This window comes from Seriola lalandi, unplaced genomic scaffold, assembly GCF_002814215.2.
Source record: "Seriola lalandi dorsalis isolate HSWRI2012SDOR001 ecotype SW California unplaced genomic scaffold, Sedor1 jcf7180002054353, whole genome shotgun sequence".
Lineage (NCBI taxonomy): Eukaryota > Metazoa > Chordata > Actinopteri > Carangiformes > Carangidae > Seriola > Seriola lalandi.
In genome coordinates, this window is record NW_019524906.1 from 710,003 (window position 1) to 729,037 (window position 19,035).

General features: G+C 42.6%; 1 protein-coding gene across 1 annotated transcript in view; it reads right to left on the minus strand.

The window, feature by feature from the left end:
* sema6bb (sema domain, transmembrane domain (TM), and cytoplasmic domain, (semaphorin) 6Bb) overlaps positions 1 to 19,035 on the minus strand; it is a 120,715-nt gene that overhangs the window by 83,714 nt on the left and 17,966 nt on the right. The gene's annotated exons all lie outside the window — the stretch shown is intronic.

Sequence of the window (19,035 nt, forward strand, 5' to 3'; positions counted from 1 at the left end):
GGGGGCTGGGGGGGCTGGTTGTTGCGCGTCAGTGGAGCTGTCTGTCCTTCCTTCCCTCAACTGCCCCTCTGTCTGTCTATCTTTCCTTCCTTGCATTTTGTTCATCTGTTCTGCCAGTCTCTAACAGGTCTCTATTGATCATCCTATTTCCTCTTTATCTTTAATCAAAAGGCTGGGAAACTCTGTTGTTTAATTGATGAGTCTCTGCGAGAGGCCCACTCACTGGCTCCCACAGAACCCGCTTCTCATTCATAATTAATAAACTACTGCTAATTATCCAAGCGCCGCTCCACACCATGCACGTCCTATATATGAAGGAAGGAAGAGAGAGGAGACAGTGGCTGGCAGGGAGTGAAAGAGAGAAAAGGAGAAAGTGAGGAGGGAAAAATGGCTGGAATGAGAGGCAGAGTTGGGGATGTGGGATTTGAGAAAGAGGGCAAAAAAAAAAAAAAAAACCCTAGAAAGATATTGGGCGAGAGGGAGGAGAGGATGAGGCCTGTCACCTGTGGCTCGCATCCACATCCAATCTATCTCCATTTCATCATCTCTCTCATCTCCATCACATCACACACTTCCTCTCCCTCTTTTCATCTTCTTATTAAAGTGCTCCAACTTTTATGGGTTCAGGGAAAACGGAAAGAGAGAGAGAGAGAGAGAGAGAGAGAGAGAGAGAGAAGGAGAGGAGCAAAGACGGGCCAACAATAGTGAGAGCAAATGTGATTGATTTGATAAGGATTAATTCGTTAAGGGCTTATATATTTATTTATCCTTACATGCATCTCTACACCAAACTTCTCTCTGGTGCTAACTTCTGAAATGTTCAGAGAATGTTTCAGACGCCGTCCAGGGTTCTTAAAGTCGAGCGAGTGAACTCCTGGCATAGGGTGGGTAGTTTGGGCTCAGATGGATGGAGAGGCTGTCTCTAATATGGGCCCATCTGGAGGTGGATTGACATGTCTGCCTACCTACCACAGCCTAATGCCGATTGATAAATGGGCAGTGAGGCGCTGGCTGTGGCTGTGAAGAGGAGAGGCTGCAGGCAAGGAAACTGGGACGGCACATCATGTTCCGATACAGAACCTGATCTGTAAAAGACGCATGAGGGGAGGAAGGAGTTTGGGTTGTTTGTGTGTGTGTGTGTGTGTGTGTGTGTGTGTGTGTGTGTGTGTGTGTGTGTGTGAGCATATGTGGAAAGATTTACTCAAGGAAATCTATGGCAAGCTTAAAATCTTGATTGCCTGGACTGGAGGCCTTTAAATCAATAAAATAAACAGAAACAAACACATGCACTAACACGCACGGACTGAATAAACTCCAGTGCTCTACTCTATTAATTGGTCTCTTATGTCTGTTAAACCAGCAGATGTATCTATTTATCTAATTTAAGGCAATTCTAATAGTATGCTTTGGCTGCCCACAAACAAATTATAGGATTTACTTGTTTTCCCCCTGCCTATAAACCTTCTTTTATAATGCAAAAGTCAACTTTAGAATGATTTTAACAAGCTAAAGCACATTATTAAATTAGATTGTGAGATGCTTTGAGAATTTGCACATAGCTTTAAGCGCCAACTCTTATTCCTTTTACTATTCACACCAGCCTTTTGTCATACCCCCCCTCCCTTCATACTCGTTCTTGCCTGCAGCCTTTACTCCATTTCCATCTTTTAGCTGCTCGCTCCTTTTCTCAGACAAAAAAAAAAAAAGTTAGGAGAGGAATGAGCTAATGTGATGGGAAGCAAGTACGTTTAAAATACTTGATTCATACATATTCATACATTGTCAGCTCAGCTCACACACAAGCTTAGTTACTAAAGACAAAAAAAAGTGCTGGAAAGGAGCATAAATGTGATTTAGGCTTTCACCAAACTAGTGCACTTTAATACATTTTTTAACATCAATTTTAATTGACTCTGGATTTTTTTTTTCCTCTCTGCTCACTCAGGCCTTACTGCCAGGCACTCCCACTTTCAATTCAGTGACCAGAGATTAAATTACAAACTCTCACAGACACACCTCCTCCTCCCTCTATCATCTTGGCCCTGTTCCATCTCTTTCTTTGCCTCGGGCAGGTTAGACCTCTACAGTCCTCCATATCCCCAAACTCCTCCACAGCCTCCTACCTCTCTCTATTTCTGTCTCCTTCACTGCTTGATGTCTCTTAACCCCACCCCTTCAACATGTCCTCTCCTCAACCAGGGGCTGTCACTAAGCCCTGTCATTTTGACTCTGGCTCTCTTTACCCAGAATGCAAAGTGTCTTCACTCGAACCCCTCAAGTGACGGTGACCTTGGCTTTCTGAACTGAAATAGAAGACAGATAAAGAATCACTGACTGCCTGCCAACACCAACAGCCACCCATACACCCACCCACCCATATGGCCTGCCCCTTCCTCTCAAATTACACTCTAATGGTTTAAATGGTGCATTCCCCATGAGATCTAGGCCGGACTCCATGGGGCCAGGGTAAAGGGTCCAGCTGACAATTTATGAGTCAACTAAAGGTCATTGGTAAATCCTGCACCTCAATTATGAAGCTTCACTTAGCAGCAGTCAACACAGCACAACTTGTGCAGCAGTTTAATCAAATCTAGTCCAACAAATTCCTCTCTCACAAGCATGAAGACAAGTTTTCGGAGCGCTGCCATATACATCAAACAGGGAACATTATTCGTCTGGTGCAATCTGCAGCCAACAGGCAGGGCCAGATAAAATGGTATCTCCTGTGACATGCTGTATTCCCAACTGACTCATTCACTGTTTGGCAACAAAACAGAAATTTAAAAATGCACAAATCAACCCAGTGAGTGCATGAAAAACTCATTTTCTAACCTTTGCTGTAAAAACACTGCTCTTTCTCTGTGAAATCGAAAAGAGCCAAAGGTGGGGTTTACCTTCTGCACTATGGGGTGTTTGCAAATGGAGCAGGTGGTATTATTTCATTATGACAGAGCCAATATGTCACAGTTATCAGGGGCTATCTGCTTTCCCACCTTGGATTACCATTGTGAGCGGGGCTCTCGTTCCATTTTCACACTATGATGCCAACCTGTAACCTGCCTGACTCCCATTCAAGTTGGTCTTAATGACACAAGTGAAGTAGTGAGCCTTAGATGAACAGTTAATGTACCTTCCAGCTTGGTTTTACTGTATTTTTCATTTCACTATAAGTACAGTAAAATGCAAATGAGTGCCCAGGTTAAAACAGCCAATTCAGACAGACAGTGAGATACATAATAGCACTATAGTCTGTAAAATTAAAGGAACTTTTCAGCATTTTCAAGAAAGTGAACAAGTGCATTTCCCAAAACAACAAACTATTCCTTTAAGAAATCGTCCTTACAGTTGGAAAGCCACCAGTAAAGACACAGTCTGCAGATGCACTACTTTAACTGTAGAAAGTTAAAGCAATGTCATTTTTATTAGGTTCAGTATGGTGACACAGCATTTTTGTCACAGAGAGAAAGTCCAAGGTTGAACAGTCCGTAAACTTTTGACTAATTCCTGTTTTTTCAGTCTTTCCCTCGGGGTACTGGGTCTTCTCAGACAGACAAACAGGGGATACAGAGATATGATGGACTCCAATTGATACATGGCAGCCAATATTTGTTTTGTGTTGAGAGAAAAGCTGTGTGTGTCAAAAAAGACACAGAGTGTTCTGCAATCCCTCGTCACTGGTGGATTCATATCTAAACTGTTTTTTCTTTTTTAGATTCAGAGAAAACCAAATTGAAACACTTCTGCTAAATTGCTCTGATGTCAGCCAAGTCAACTTTTAGATATCTCTTTGGCTGTACAACAGAATCACTGAAGTGTAACATCAGTAGTGAGTGAGGGGCGTGCTGCAAATACAAAGAAGACACATGTAGTTCATACTTGCACAACACCAACAGTTCTTACAGAGATATGACAAACTGCATGGCGGCTCATATTTGTGTAATGCTGAGGCCTCCAGGTCAGAAACACCTCTGTGATTGGTCGCAGTATGCCGTCTTCAAACAGATGCCAGTCCCCACACACCCACAGTTTTTCTTAGAGTCCCAGCATTGCACACTTGCACTAGCACAAAGGCAAACACAGCTCTGAGCCCCAACCACTGGTCTCAGATCTAAGCTAAATATAGGCAGTGAGGTAGGGCTATAGGTAGTTGTCAGATGAGGTCCCATTATCAGCCTCTGACTGTGAGGCTCTTGTGTTCTTCCATAATAACCAGCCACTGCACCTGTCTCTCCGCCTGGCCTCTACACATGGGCACTCAGGTCAGACTAAATATAGCCGTGCTCCCTCTCTCTCCCTCTGTTGCCCCACACTGCACTACTGTGCACACGCACACGTGCACGCGCACACACACGTGCACGCACGCACGCACCACACACACACACACACACACACACACACACACACACACACACACACACACCCCTCCCCCATTTAAACTTCTCATTTGGAGCAAACGAGGTACAGTGGTCAGGCTTGCCTACTGAGTTACACTATCTCTCTCTCATCTCATCCCCTTTATAGAAACATGATGACATTACAGTGGGCAGGAATAACAAACATGGATCTATTGGCACCAGAGAGGTGGCCATCAAACATTATCCCCATCTGATTACAGCGGTGATGTCTGTTTGTATGAGTCTATCTTTGGACAGCTAGAGTGGAGGGTCACTGTGAAGCTGACACATTTTGGGGACTGATTTCACCTCCTTATTAAGCATGGGCTAATCAATTATGGTATTTTTTTTAATCTGGGGAGTTATCTTTTTTTAAGTTTTTATTATTATTAAATATCCAATATTATAACGGATTATAAAACAATTATTTGCACAAACAGTGTGCTTAATATACTTACTTTGAAGGATTTTGCCACAATCAACAGCGTAATTGAGTTTTCTCTCCATTTTCCCATTCACTTTCTATTACATGAAGTAGGCCTGTTTTCTAAATACTACTTTGCTCAGATACTAATGTTTTTTTTGTTTGTTTGTTTGTTTTACTGTAAAATGCATTGAACATTGTTGTGTTTCAGCCAAACACGTAAAAACTTTTGGAACTTTTGCTAAACTTCTGGTTTCAGTTCGAACAGATCTGCTCCTTTTAACTTCAGGTTTTTCAACAAACATCTATTTTTTTCAGTATGACGTTACTATAGCGTAAAACAATAAAATACACACCTTGACTCGGTCGACTTAAGTTCACAGATTTTCCAACAGTCAGCTGCCTGTGAGAGCATTGAAACAATTTTTGCTATACTGTGCTTATATTGATTCCTTCCTAATGTGTTTCCACCGTAAGAGATGGGCAGTCTATCTGTAGTTAACCTTACAATATCCACACCAGCAGTATGTAGAAGTTTAACAGATTGCTATTACTACAAAACTTACTAGAAAAACAACACGTAACATACAGCATATATCTTTTGATTTAAGTCTTTTTTGATAACTTTCAAGAAGAAATCAAAAAGACACAATTAAATAGAATAGCTTAGACAACAGAAACCTTGAAAATAAACTGTCTCCCTACCTTTAAAACAGTGTGGCTGTCCAACAGTGTAATAATTCTTAATAATAATAATAATTATGTCCAAATTTACTGCAAGGGTCTAAAGATACTAAATTACTAAATTTGTTGTAAAAGCTGTTGGGAAATCTGATTATAGCCACCCTTTTACTTGGCCTTCAGTGAGAAGCATAGGATTTCATGGTTTATTGCTTTGATTGATGTTTCTTTTCCTGAATATCTGCAAGGTTGTTCAGAGAGATCTAATAATGTGGATTACAGGAGAATGGATGGTCTTTGCCCCGTGATTCTATCCTCAATCCCAAAGGTGACATAAAGATTTGATGAAGGACTATTTTTTTTAATGTAGTTTTGCAGACTTCTGAGAGTTTGTTGCAATTCTGTGCTCGAATATTAATTCCCAGGAGCAAAGTGAGAATATTACAGACAGTTATATTATGGTCTGTCTCCTTTCCTCTAGTCTGCCGCTGACAAAATGTCCAGGACTGCAGGCAGTAGAAACATCTGCAGTGCCAGCATCACAGAGGAGAATGACTTTCTGAGGTAATAAAAGATGAGATGGAGTGATTAGGGAAATGCCAGTGAACGGCTGCCAGGCATTCTAGCTCTAACTCCTTTCCTTACAAATGCCAGTCAGGGTTACTTCTGACAATAGACATGCATCACCTGCTCAACCTCTAAAACAAGCAGCTAATACTCATCTCGTTCTGAAAAAGTAAATGCAATCACATAAATTGAAAACTGCAATAATGATAGAAGCATTACTGTCCTACATCTTCATCTCCAAACCTCCGGCTGCCATCGAAGCAAGGCAGTGTGTATCAGAAATGGGCCAAAACATTCTGTTGATAAAAACTGACTGCACCACAGTGCACTCTGTGGCCTTCTCTCCCCCGTCTCTGTTACCCTGGAAACTGTTGTCCATGTAGGAAGGAGCAATTCTATTACAGCGGCTGGGCCAGCCAGCAAATAGAACTATAAAACATGACTTAACAGTTACAGCGAGCGAGAGGAAGCACTAATGAAGAGGGCTACGAAAATACAGAGGAGGAGAAGAGGAAAAGGGGACACAGGGGGAAACAGGAGCAAGAGATGAACATAGATTAAAAAGGAGAAGGGCACAGTGAGGTGGGCAGAGATAAAGGGGAGTTCAGAAATGAAGGAACGTGCTGAAATACGGAGACCAGCAGAGAATATCGAAGATTACTTCCAATCTTCTCACCCTGAGTCATAGACAGAGGTACATAGAAATGTAAGACTACTGAAGAATTTGCTTAATAACAATATTAGAGGGGACTGCTAATGCACACTTGGCACCGTTATGATAATGACTGCTATCGAAGTACGTGTGATTACACACAGAAAGTGTGAGAGGCTGGGGGAACAGGGCCAGGAGCAGTAAGCTGGTTAAGCAGATTGCCTGATCTGACTATGCCTCCCTACATCTATTCACATCCTCTCAAAGCCTCTTCTTTGCCATCCATCTCTTAACCACCACCCCAACTCATAATGGACCTATTGAGTCACTCCATTTGTCTTCCATCACATGCCCAAAGCCAAATCCTTTCCTTTATCCTTTCTTTTTGCTTTCCCTTTGTTTTTTTTTCTTCCCGTAACACCCCCACACCGTCTCACACCATCTCCATCAAGGGTAAGTTATCACGCTCATGGCAAGAGGCAATGCTCATGCTCAGAGTCTGTGTGTGTGTGTGTGTGTGTGTGTGTGTGTGTGTGTGTGTGTGAGAGAGAGGAGACAGACAGTCAGAGAAGGTCAGCATGGTGGAGCCTGCGGGGAGACGACTGGCAGGGATCAAATCCTAATCGATACTCAACACACACACTCTCTCACAGGGTCTTACACTTAACTCAGCCTTGTCCCTTTCACACTCTTGTGACCATCAGAAGGAGTGTAGGAGTGTGCATGTGTGTGTGCATTTGCTGTATCAGGTTTCGCTTTTTTAGCCAGTGGTGAGGGAGTAGTCTTCTCTGATGTGACATCGTCTTTGAGAGATGTGTTTGTGTGTGTGTGTGTGTGTGTGTGTGTGTGTGTGTGTGTGTGTGTGTGTGTGTATGAGTGTGTGACCCCCAGATGCCTGGGAATCATTGCTGGGCGAATCATGTTACCAGCTGGCTTAGGCCCGGCTTACTTTGTTCTAAGGTACACTACACTAGCTGGTAAAGCAACGCTGCCCAGGGCTATACTGTCTGACAGGGGTCAAATTACTCTTCCAAATCCATTTCAGTTCTTTTATGTGATCGCCTAAAATTGCACAATGGAAATAGAAGTGAGTCAGTCCTAAGGCTGTAAACACACCCACCAGTCTGGATCCTCAAACCTGTGACGGAATGCGGTTTTTTAAAACATTTTTCATAGCAATTTGATCCCAGCTTGTCTTTTGTCTGCCAGATTACAAACAGTGCTGCTTAGATTACAGAAGAAAATATTCAACAGGATCAAAGTCATATTCAGAAACATGAACCGATTACTTAGTCATTCATTCTGGTAACTTTAAAATACATTGAACACCTAGTTTGTATAATGATAAACTGAGGTTCCAATCGTTAAAGAATTTTTGTGCTGTATTCATTTCACTTTAGAAGAGTACATCACTGAAAAGTCGAGCACCTGTCTTTCATTTGAAATACCTTCAGATTGGGTATTAACTACATTTTTATATTGGAAAAAAGGCATTGAATCACTGCATAAAACCTTATTAAACATGCTGTTATGATGGTGCTAAGACAGCTTACAGTTGCTTGTTGCCATAGCAATGCAATACGTTTTCTGGCATGCAAGTTTTCCAGGTGCACAACAATCAGAAACAGTGAGTGTCAGATAGAAAATGGAAATATGAGTCACTAAACAAAGCTGACATATCTCAGCCCTCATCACAGTCTGAAACAACCTAAAGACAACCGCTTTCTGAGGTTGGTGAAATCTAGCTGTACAGCACCTGAATGTCATCTGCAGGGCAACACTGTCAAATGCAGCAATGGTGCCAAGGGGAGTTATCTTGAGACAATATATCCCTACTTAGCCAGCAAAGATCGAATACACACAGCTGTGGGAAATAAATGAAAAACAGAATCAGTACATTATGTCTGTTTTTTGTCCTTGAAGATGTAACTTAAAAATGGAAGATAATTTTACTTGTATACATAATGTGCAGCAGATTTTTAGACAGAAACCTAAAGCCTAAATCACTAACTTTTATCCTCTGAGTGACTAAGGACTGGCCTGTTACTTCACTTAATATGGATCCAAACTCATATGTCAGATACGCCACATCAGTGCTGTTTGTTTTGTTGTTTTGATGACAACAAGGATTACAACAGATGCTGTCATTCAATCATAGTAAAAGAAGGAAAAAAACCAACTCACCATGAAGGCTTGCCATGATTTTAAAGAGTTTGGGTTCCACCATAGAGGTTCAAATTTATAAAAAGAAGCAAATTAATACATTTCTTTAGAAAAAAATGCACTTTAGTAAAGGTGTAAAACGTGTCTAACTGCTTGCTTTAAAAGTGATCAACAGAGTAATCCTGTATTATGTCTGTCCTCTATCAGCAATCAGAAAACGTTGCTTTAAGGAAATGGACACAGCTGTAATGCAGTTCAGTAAGTGTTCCATAACTAAACCCTGCTCTCAAACTCAATAGCAGCTGTTTGTACAACGCTTTGTTCATGTGCTTCCAGTTAACTGGACTGGAGACGAGTCCTGATCTACTGTTTGTGAGAGGATGGAAAAGCCCTCTGCCAAAGTTTGACAGAGTATGGAAATTTCAGAGAAAGACAGAAAAAAAAAATGGAGCAATGTAGAGAGACAAAGAGAGGAAGGAAGGAGGAGGGAGTAGATGTGAAAAGGTTGCGTAAAGGCGAGAGACATAGGAACAAAGGAACAGAGAGAGGAGGTAGAATGGGCTTAAAGTGTGAGAAGATGAAAGTAGGTTGTGGTGTATCAGCACCTTCACCACCTCAAAGGCTCCTCTCTGGAGATCTGATTCTCTATCCTCTTTCCATTAATTTAACTTTAAATTGAGGATGTTGTGTGTGTGCCTCTGTGTGTGTGTGTGTGTGTGTGTGTGTGTGCGCCTCTGTGTGTGTGTGTGTGTGTTACTGCACTCTTACTAATGAACACCTATCTGTTTCTCAGCTCCACATGACGCTTTGTCTGATTTATTATTTCCCTCTCTAGTAGCTGTGCTCCATGTAACTAGTCCTCAGTTGACAAGCGGCCAACCCCACCTGGCCCTTATACTGTTATATTAACTACCTAAACTGTCACTTCACCTGTTGCTGCCTGTCTCTTATCTGTTAAACCAGGACACTTTCTCTAACTACATCTACTATTTCTGCATATTTTTGGCACCTGTTTAGCCAGAAATTCTCAACCACCAAGTGCAAAGTTTGAATAAACTCACACTTAGATACAGTTAATCAATAAGGGCTCATTGAGACAATAACATTTAAATGTGCTGATCTTTTCTAGTTGCCAAACCTTATCCCTACTGACCGCTGTGCACTCCCCATTGACTGTGAGCAAATTAAATTTCAGCAAATCAATGGCCTTGTATTAAAGACACTCTACAGTCAGTTTCTCCATTTTCCGGATTGTAAAAATTTATTTGATAAAAGTCAGACATTGTGAAATGCCTGTTTAACTATTCATCGGTCAGCTGGGAATTAATACTGAACGCTTGAACAGTGTTTGGCTGTTTGTGTGGGCTTTCAGGGGCTCTTGTAGTTTTCATTTTGCATTTTGATTATTTGTTTAAGTGAGTGAGCAAGTTTTTGAGGTTCTATATTATCCCTAATATTTAGTTGTCATGAGTATGTTGGCTTTATTTAAAATGAATGAATTTAACAACTGAGAGCCAGATTTACTTTAGTAAAGCTATTATTCATGAATTAGGTGCAATAACTTGCACTGCAAAAAAAAGTTAATATGGTACAAATTTTCTCAAGACTTTTATAAGCACGATGAATTACTTGGTATATTGAGAAGAGCAAACTCAATAATATTCAGTAGAAACTGAGCTGAGGTTGCCTATAATAAATTAAATATCTCATCATTTTGGTGGAGGTGGGATTGAAACTGAAACTGGCTGGTTCAGTTTTAACAGTGTCTTAAACAAAATCTTTTATCACAAAGGTAAGTAAATCAAAGGAATTGTTCAACATTGGGGAAAATACACTTATTCACTGGCTCTTGCTGATAAGGTCAATACTACAGCCGGCAAATGGTTAGCTTAGCTTAGCACAAAGACTGGAAACTGGGTTTAGGTTGGCTCTGTCCAAAAGTAAAGAAGCATCTCTAAAGCTCATCAAATGACAAATTATATCTTATTCATTTAATCCACACAAAAACCAAAGTGTATAAACCACCAAACCAAAGGTCTCACAGCAGGTTGCTGGACTGTTTCTTGGCCAGGAGAAGTGACGTCCTGGGGTGGCGATACAACTCCAGGCAAGTAAGCAAATAAACTGCAAATGCAAGGTGACATAATCATATCAGGTGGAGAAGGTACAAAAAATAGATGAATGAATGGATCATTTGGGCTGCAGCAATATTTTTCAGGCTTGTTTTTTTTTTCAACTTTACTACTCCTTCGCTGGTGAGCCAAAAATCTCTAACGCCTTTCCTCACCTCATCCACTTTCTCCTCCTGCTGCTCCAGTCAGCTCAGATACTTTGTTTTTAACTTTCCTTCAGCATTTTACTTCTGTCCATCGGTCTGTCTGTCTGCGTTCCAGGGAGAAATAAGAAAAACAGAGCTATCTGCTCTTCCACAGTACAGTCCCCTAATCAGGGGCTTTGCTAGGTCTAAACAACACTCCCACAGCATACAGAAGAACAGAGGGAAGAGGAGGCAGCGAGGTAGAGAGACATACACAGAGCAAGAGAGAGAGAGACCTAGAGGAAAAAACACCATCCTACCCTATAATCCCCTGCTATCCCACTTGAATCCTGACAGCGCTAACCTGTTTTTATTGCAGTGAATGAGAGGAATACCAATGGAAATGCACCTGTGTGCAGAGAGCACTTAACTGCACTGCTGCCGGGCTCTGCTCTGGGTGGCTGCTCTCCCTTTGGTTGCATTAATGTCATTAAATTATTCTGCCCTGTAATCTCCAAATAAACATCCCTGAATCAATAATTAATTTTCCTTGTCAGTACAAAACCAGTTATTTCTTGTTGTGGTCTTCAGACTTTTTCCACAGCAGCAACTGAACACTAAAGACATGATGTTTAAAACTGTGAACTGATCTATAAAAATTGGCAAAATAAGTTACAGCACAATATTAAACATTTATTTCCTCTCTTTTCTTCATATTTGATCAAGATTGTGTGTCTAATACGAGGTATGAGACGTCTTCATTGACTTCACAGTCTTTGTAATCAAGTTTGTCAATGTGCAGCCTGTTACAATTATGGAGTCATTATTTCCGAAATAGCCTCCAGCCCTCTGTAATCTTGACAAGTGACATTTTCTATTCAGATGTTTTTTTTTTTAATCCTTTCTCTCTTTCACACACACATGAAACTGAGCTGAACGGAATTGGAGCCATCCAAACACTTGCTTACATACAGTTACAGTAAGTTTATTATCTACAAACAAGTCCCCTAGGGCTGGGTGAATTTGGAAGAGATAAATTAAATTCAAATCAATAGGTAAATTAGGAGTTCATTAAATAATGTTACTGCCTTTAAAACTGCCAAGAGAATTGTGATTAAAGCGCGTAACTCAGTGCCAGTTAGCTAGGTCTCACTCTTTAATGTGATTATTCGGCTCAAATCCTGTCTAATCCAATTAAACAAAGTTGCATTGAAATGTAAGTCCAGGTTGGGTTTTTACAAATTAGAGACAAAACAACGCATGACTTTCTGAGAAAGTCTTGCATTACGCAGAACGACTGAGCAAATAAAAGGGATATTACACTGCAATTTACGCCCTAAAGCGATTTGAGCAAGTTTCAAACTCTTTTGTTTTCCTAGAATCCAAATCCCCTTCATTTATTAACCAAGATTCCACCTGCCTGCCAGCCGCCCCTCGCGCTCGACGCCTGCTTCTGAACATTTCAGCAGGATGCAGCATTTCTTCGGATGCACCGAGACGAGCAGGGGATGAAGTGTGTGACAAATTGTGTTTACGCCACTCACAGTCACTGCATGAAGGAGACGGAGGGAAGGGAGGTGAGGTGAGAAGGAGGGCCGGGGTAGCATAAAAAGTGACAAGAAAGACAGAGAGACAGAAAGACAGACAGAGAGAAAGAAAAGAAAGGAGCTGGGTGTGTCATTGCTTGGCTTGACTAGACAGTGATTAGGCGAATATCTGTGGAGAACGTGGTATGGCTGTAAAGAGAGAGAGCGAGCGAGGCGGAGAGAGAGGGAGAGGGGGAAAGAGAGGGATTGGTAACCATCATCTTGGAGATCAAAGGCCTGTCTGCTTGTTCAGCCTGCAGCCCTCTTCTTCAGTTTGGAAGAAGGGAATAGGATAGTGGGAGGGAGCAGGAGGAGGTCTGTGTCAAGAAGCTGACTGGAAAAACTTTACTTTTTCTTGCTCACTTTGCTCTCATATCCTGATGCTGTCTCCCTCATTAACAACAACCTTCCATCAGCCTCCCGACATGCACACAAACAAAGCACATGCGGACCCACAAACACACAGACACACACTCTGCACACATGCACACAGAGGGAGGGCTACAAGCAAATTACCGAGTTAATGAAGCAGAGGTCGCCCACTGTCACCCGAGCAGCCGGGAGGCGGGGGATCAGTGATGTGACCTTGATCTGTGCGACTTTGGCCAATCATCTCCGTCATCACCTCCACTTTTCTCTTCATGTCATTCTCTCCTCCCTCTGGTTCTCTCTCTTGCTCACTCACATGAACACACACAAAGATAAAGCGCTTCCCCTTCTTAACCTGAAAGGGGAGATTAAAGAGTAAAAAAAAAAATTCATAGATATTCTCCATAATCTTCAGTGCTGAGCTCGGTTGATTTGAGGACTGCAGCGCCAGAAAGTACTTTGGCGAAACTTCTCCACAAGAAGTTTCTCTTTCGACTTTGACTCTTGAGAACCACCTGCACATTGTTAGCATTCATCTCAGAGGCAGCCGAAATCCAAACATCTGCTCGTGCCAAAACACCACCAGCCGACCACGGACAATGGCCAACAGCATTAAGGTATTTTAAATGAGCTCTGGGAGCAGAGCAGAGCCAGAGCGAGACAGAGAAAGCGAAAAGGAGACTGGATGGACTGGCAGAATTGGATGAAAACAGTGCCAAATTAATTCAGGATACGAAGTCGTGGCAGCATGGAAATCAATCATGACAGCTCTTTATCATATCAGAGGATAGACATTATTGGTTATTGTACTTCTCCCCTAGCCAAGAGAAGCCTTTGAGAAGCCAAAGAGCAAAAGTGTTTGCCGAGAAATATTGTGAATCCGCCGATGGCTACTCAATTTAAATGCTAATATTAAAGTTTGCTTCCGCTTTTATGACAGACTAGGTAGTTAGCAGGTGACAAATTGGGGTAATGACACACTGCAAGTTTGACCTGTCTCTACATGTTTATGCAATGTAAGGGAGTTGCGATGCTACATCATGTCAAACCTGCCTTTCCGCCTTCCCTGGCTGCCAAATATCTCCTGTTTGACATGACATGAAGGAAATGGAGGATTTGCTGTGTTAACATGACCTTTGACCCCTGTTTATTCAATCCTCCATCAGATTGACAGTCAGAGTGACCCTCCCCCTAAAACCTGCGGCACTAAAAGGAGCATTTCCATTAGGGCCTTCTCAGACTGGAGCCGTGGTGGGTCATGGTTGATGGAGAAGGGAGAGATTGAGGTCTGCCATGCCTTACAGTGTGACAAACAGTTCAATAAAATGCTGATGATGGCTGTGAGACGAAGAGCCATCTGCTGGGGCCAGCTCCTCAGAGACAACTTGATGCTCATGCACTTGCAAATGTACAGTCATGGGTTTTTTTCTTCTTCTTTGGAGCAAGCAGGAAGTGAAAAAGCTTTGCCTTAAGTCCTAAAATTTCAGTCATGACCTTACTCAAAAAACCCGGTGATATAGAGGAAGGCCAGGAAAAGGTGGGCCATCCTGTAGCCTGGTAATTTTGTCTGCTCCCTATTGTACCCCTGGCAGTTTGAGGCTGATTCAGTTTCCTTAATCAGAAACTACTCTGCCCTTGGGGTGTGATACTAACTTTGTGCGAAAGAGAAGGAGAGAAATGGAAGGAGAGGGAGAGAAGGAGATTAAGTTAACAGGACAAATGGGAGTCATCTGTATTGTTGGGCTGTGTGGCCAAACAAAACACGTGTTAGGGAACTTTGTTAAACAACCATTCCCTGGTCGTTGGCAGTTCTCTAAAGGTTCTCTGGTATTTCTTTGGCATCAATCCCTACACCTCTGATCCTTGTACGAAGGCCAAACAACACATTCCCCATCCTGAAAAACCACATGGCAGAATCTGACCTGATCAGCATGAGTTCTGTGATCCCACTTTAATATATTGGTGGTTACCACAAGCAGTCATAGGTTTCCTGTACAAATAGTAGCAGCAGAAGTGTGTCATGAGGGAACTCTATTGGCTGTATAATGTTGTTTCTGTGCTGTATTTTCAAGAGGCATACACTGTCTACACAAGATTTTATCCGCAGCATGAAGTCTCAGGTTTAGAGTAACATTTCAGAGAGAAAAAAAAAAAAAAAGCTCAGTCCGTCTCTCTCTGTTGCCTTCCAGCAGCAAAGCAGCTCTTATGCATGCAGAGCAGTCCAACGTAAAGAGCAGCATAAATGTGGCGGACTGCTCGGAGGCAGTGCAGAAAACAGTCGCCCAGCTAAGTGAGCAGATTAGGACCCAAGGTACTGCTAGATAGGTCGATTAGGATGGCTGAGGCCTGTAAGAAAGGCTGGGTGGCTTTTAATTTAAAGACAACGTATTACAGTCTGGCTGCTGTCGAGCCAATGTGTTTTTCTGAGATGAGACTTCCTAACTGTCTGAGTTAAAATTGCTGTAAATGCCTGATCTTATGCCAATTTCATTACAATAACTCATCCAGGAAGTGTACGTAACTACTTACATAAAAAAACAGACTATTAACAGACACGGCAACAGATCACCCATTGTTAGCCATGTTTCCTCGATAATGGCTTGATTTCACGAAGAGCCATGAATTAGCCAAAATTAAAGAGGAAATTCAGATAATGTAAACTGCCGAAACTCTTCTTATCTCATATATATGAAGGGGTGTTTATGCCTTCACCTCACCTGAGTGGTGTTTAATAAAGAAAAGGGGCTATATTTAAAAGCACTCACACCCTGTCAAACTCTCTGCCATTGGAGTGTTTTCATTTCCACTGTAAATTACACTGGGACTTAAGTGCCAGGGAGTGTGTATGTGGGTGTATGTGATACATGCCTGGTGAGTAGAAAGGAGTCCTGTAGTGAAGCACCCTCTACCAGCCTCTCTCATCTCCCACTGAGAGGGCAAGATGCCATCCGCAGATGCTCCAATGTGTTTGTAAGGGGACATGGAGTTAAATGAGATCGAAGGAGAGTCAAATAGTCAAACAGTGTCTTTCTGTGTCTGTCTCTTTCTTATTTGCCTCACTGTGTAGTGATAATTCACAGAGGGCCCGCTGCGGTAAGCAGATATAAGCCCTTTTGGAAGTGTGTGTGTGTATGTGAGAGGCAGAGAGGCATGGCACCTTTTAAATGTGTTTTTTAGAGCTGGTCTTTAAAGTGAGTCAACCCACAGTGACAGAGGAGAAGTGAAAAGACTTGGATCTATTGGATGCCGAGTATATCTCATTATCAGTCCACACTGTGTACAGTAGATTTCTTTATGGAGGTGAGGCTGGGCCGTGATCTGTCTACACACCACTTGGCAGGCCAAGACACTATGTCTCTACCAGAATGGAAATCAAGCCATTCAAGTGCCAAGACTCTGAGGACCCGCTTTGTCCTCTGTTTTATGCTACTTTAATGTACAGCTTAAAGAGAGAAAAGCCAAGAACGGAGAAGAAGAAAACTTTGTGAGAGGAGAAAGCTGGGTCGCGTTGTCCATGGGAGGTGGTGCTGTGTTTCTGTGTATATTTGTGTTTTTTTCAGTGTTGCCCTCACTGTCTGTGTGTGTGGGTTCTTTTTCAAAGCCTGCTGAAGCCCAGAAATAACTGTTTTACTGCCCAACTGCATCACTGACATTTAAAATCAGAGAGACGTGACAGAGCAAAAATTGTGTGAATGCAAGATGTAAGGAAAAGAAAAGACAAGGACGACAGCGACACCTGTAACAGCCAAAACCATGAAAAAAATAAATGTACAACAGAGTTCGGAGTGCCTGATCTGAATATAATTTTTGTTCATACTCTCACTCTGCAGGTGATTAACACCAAGGCCCTTAAGAAATGTCAAGAAAGCGACACTTCTCACTTCACCAGAGATCCTTTTACTGCACTGATACACCCAGAGATGGATGACGGATGGCACGCCCATGCCCTCACCCTTGTCATATCAATACTTAATCCCCTCAGTAGCAATTACCTCAGAGGGGAACAAAAGCTGGTGCCAGGCAACTATTACTGACATGGCAGCTCAATGAACAACACAGCCTACTTTTCTGTAAGGCCAATTTGCAGAGCAGCCGCTACAAGGCCCAGTCTAATGAAGGGAAATGTTTAGACACAGACCAGGCATGCAGACAGGCAGGCACGCAGTCAGGAGCTGAACATCTGAGATCAAGCAAGAGGAGAAAAGAGGGGGAAGAAGGGGCAGATGTTGTTTGCATCAAGGTGTCCAGTTCTAGTGTTAGTTTCACCCAGGGTGGATAGCCAATGTGGTTATTTGCACCACTAGGCAGAGAAAATCCGGGTGTCTGTAGCCAACAATGCTATTTGCACCCCACTTCACCCATTCATCCACCACAACCTCTTCTCTATGTGGAGTTTGTAGCTCTCCATAAAAGTTTGAAATAATCGCGATATTGATTTGACGTCATATCACCCAGCCCTACATAGGGGAACCATTGGGCGCTCCATACGGACATAAATAGTCGAATAACTGCCGTGTGACTATTTTCACCCAGGTACAAATAGACACTCTGATAATATAAAGTGTACAGGCAGCAATTTAACAAAAACATGAGAGCACAGAGAGCAAAGCCAGAGAACGGCAGTAAGGACACAAGAGCCATTGTGACAGCAATGGATGCAGTCTCATAATGAGAAGGGACAGGGCAAATAGGAGGGCAAAGCTAAAATGTCAGGGCACAGGAGGGCAGGCAATATACAGGGCCAGGATGGCAAATTGTGTAGAGATGGGGGGGTCATAGGATGTCTGCACACTCTGCAGGTTGTGTGCTGGAGTCAGCAATGACAGAGCAGTCACCCACACACAGTGTCCAGGGCATAATCTGCCTCCCAAAACCACAGGACGCTGTTTAGAAAACACTCAGCAAAACACCAGTAGGAAAAGGCAGAGACAGGCAGACAGCGAGACAGATAAATCACAGCAGGTTAGACATCTTTTGGCATATCCCATTCCTAATTTGCCAGCACTCTGGCACAAGGGAGAGGGGAAGACATGAATTTGAGGAAATTACTATGAAAAATTAAGATAGTAATTAAGATAGAAAAATGTTAAAGCGATTGAGACAAAGTGTTTCCTTTAAAACAATTATACACCGCCTTCCTTCCCCGAGTGAAAATGAGGCCCCCAGACTGACAGTGAGAACAAATGAGGCGGTGGGGAAGCGGTCGGGGTTCGTTTGAGGACCGTGCGGATGTTAATCATTTCCACCACTGGTTTACAAGAACCCAGCATGCTTTGTCTGCCAACGCTCCCATACCGTTTATTTACCCGTATTCATCAACATTCTCGTTCAGCTGCATAAAAAGTATGTGCACACCAACATGTGCACACACATACACACAGGTACATTTTCTCAGTGAAATTACATTTTGTGGGAGCAAATACGACAGACCAAGCCTGCAGACAGTCGCCTATAAATGCACAGCATGGAGGAAAATGGCCATAAATGACAGAAAATACACCAAATGTGAGCGAATATAAAATAAATGCAGTGACTTATGATGAAGCAGATTTCTCATCCTCCCACAACAAAAAAATCTTCAAATGATATTGAAATTGGTACCTTCCCTCCTTCCTCCCCCTAGCCGATAAGATTCCCAGCCTTTGTTGCTGGGAGAAAAGCAAACAGCCTGAAACTACCTGTGAGACTTTTCTCTCCGGAGTTTCTCTCATGAGGGGAGGGGGAGCAAAAACGTTCACCTCACTTCTGTTTATCTGCTGGGAGAATCAGTTTTAGTCCTTTTGGTTAATTAACTAAGTGGTGTCTCTAGGCCCTGTCTGTGCACTGCTACGTGCCAAACCTCCATCAAACCACCCAAGTGTCTCAGGCACTCTAGCTTGAGGGAGACCGCCCCTGGTCTCAGGATGATAATTGCAAAGGCGGGGGGGGGGGGGGGGGGGGCA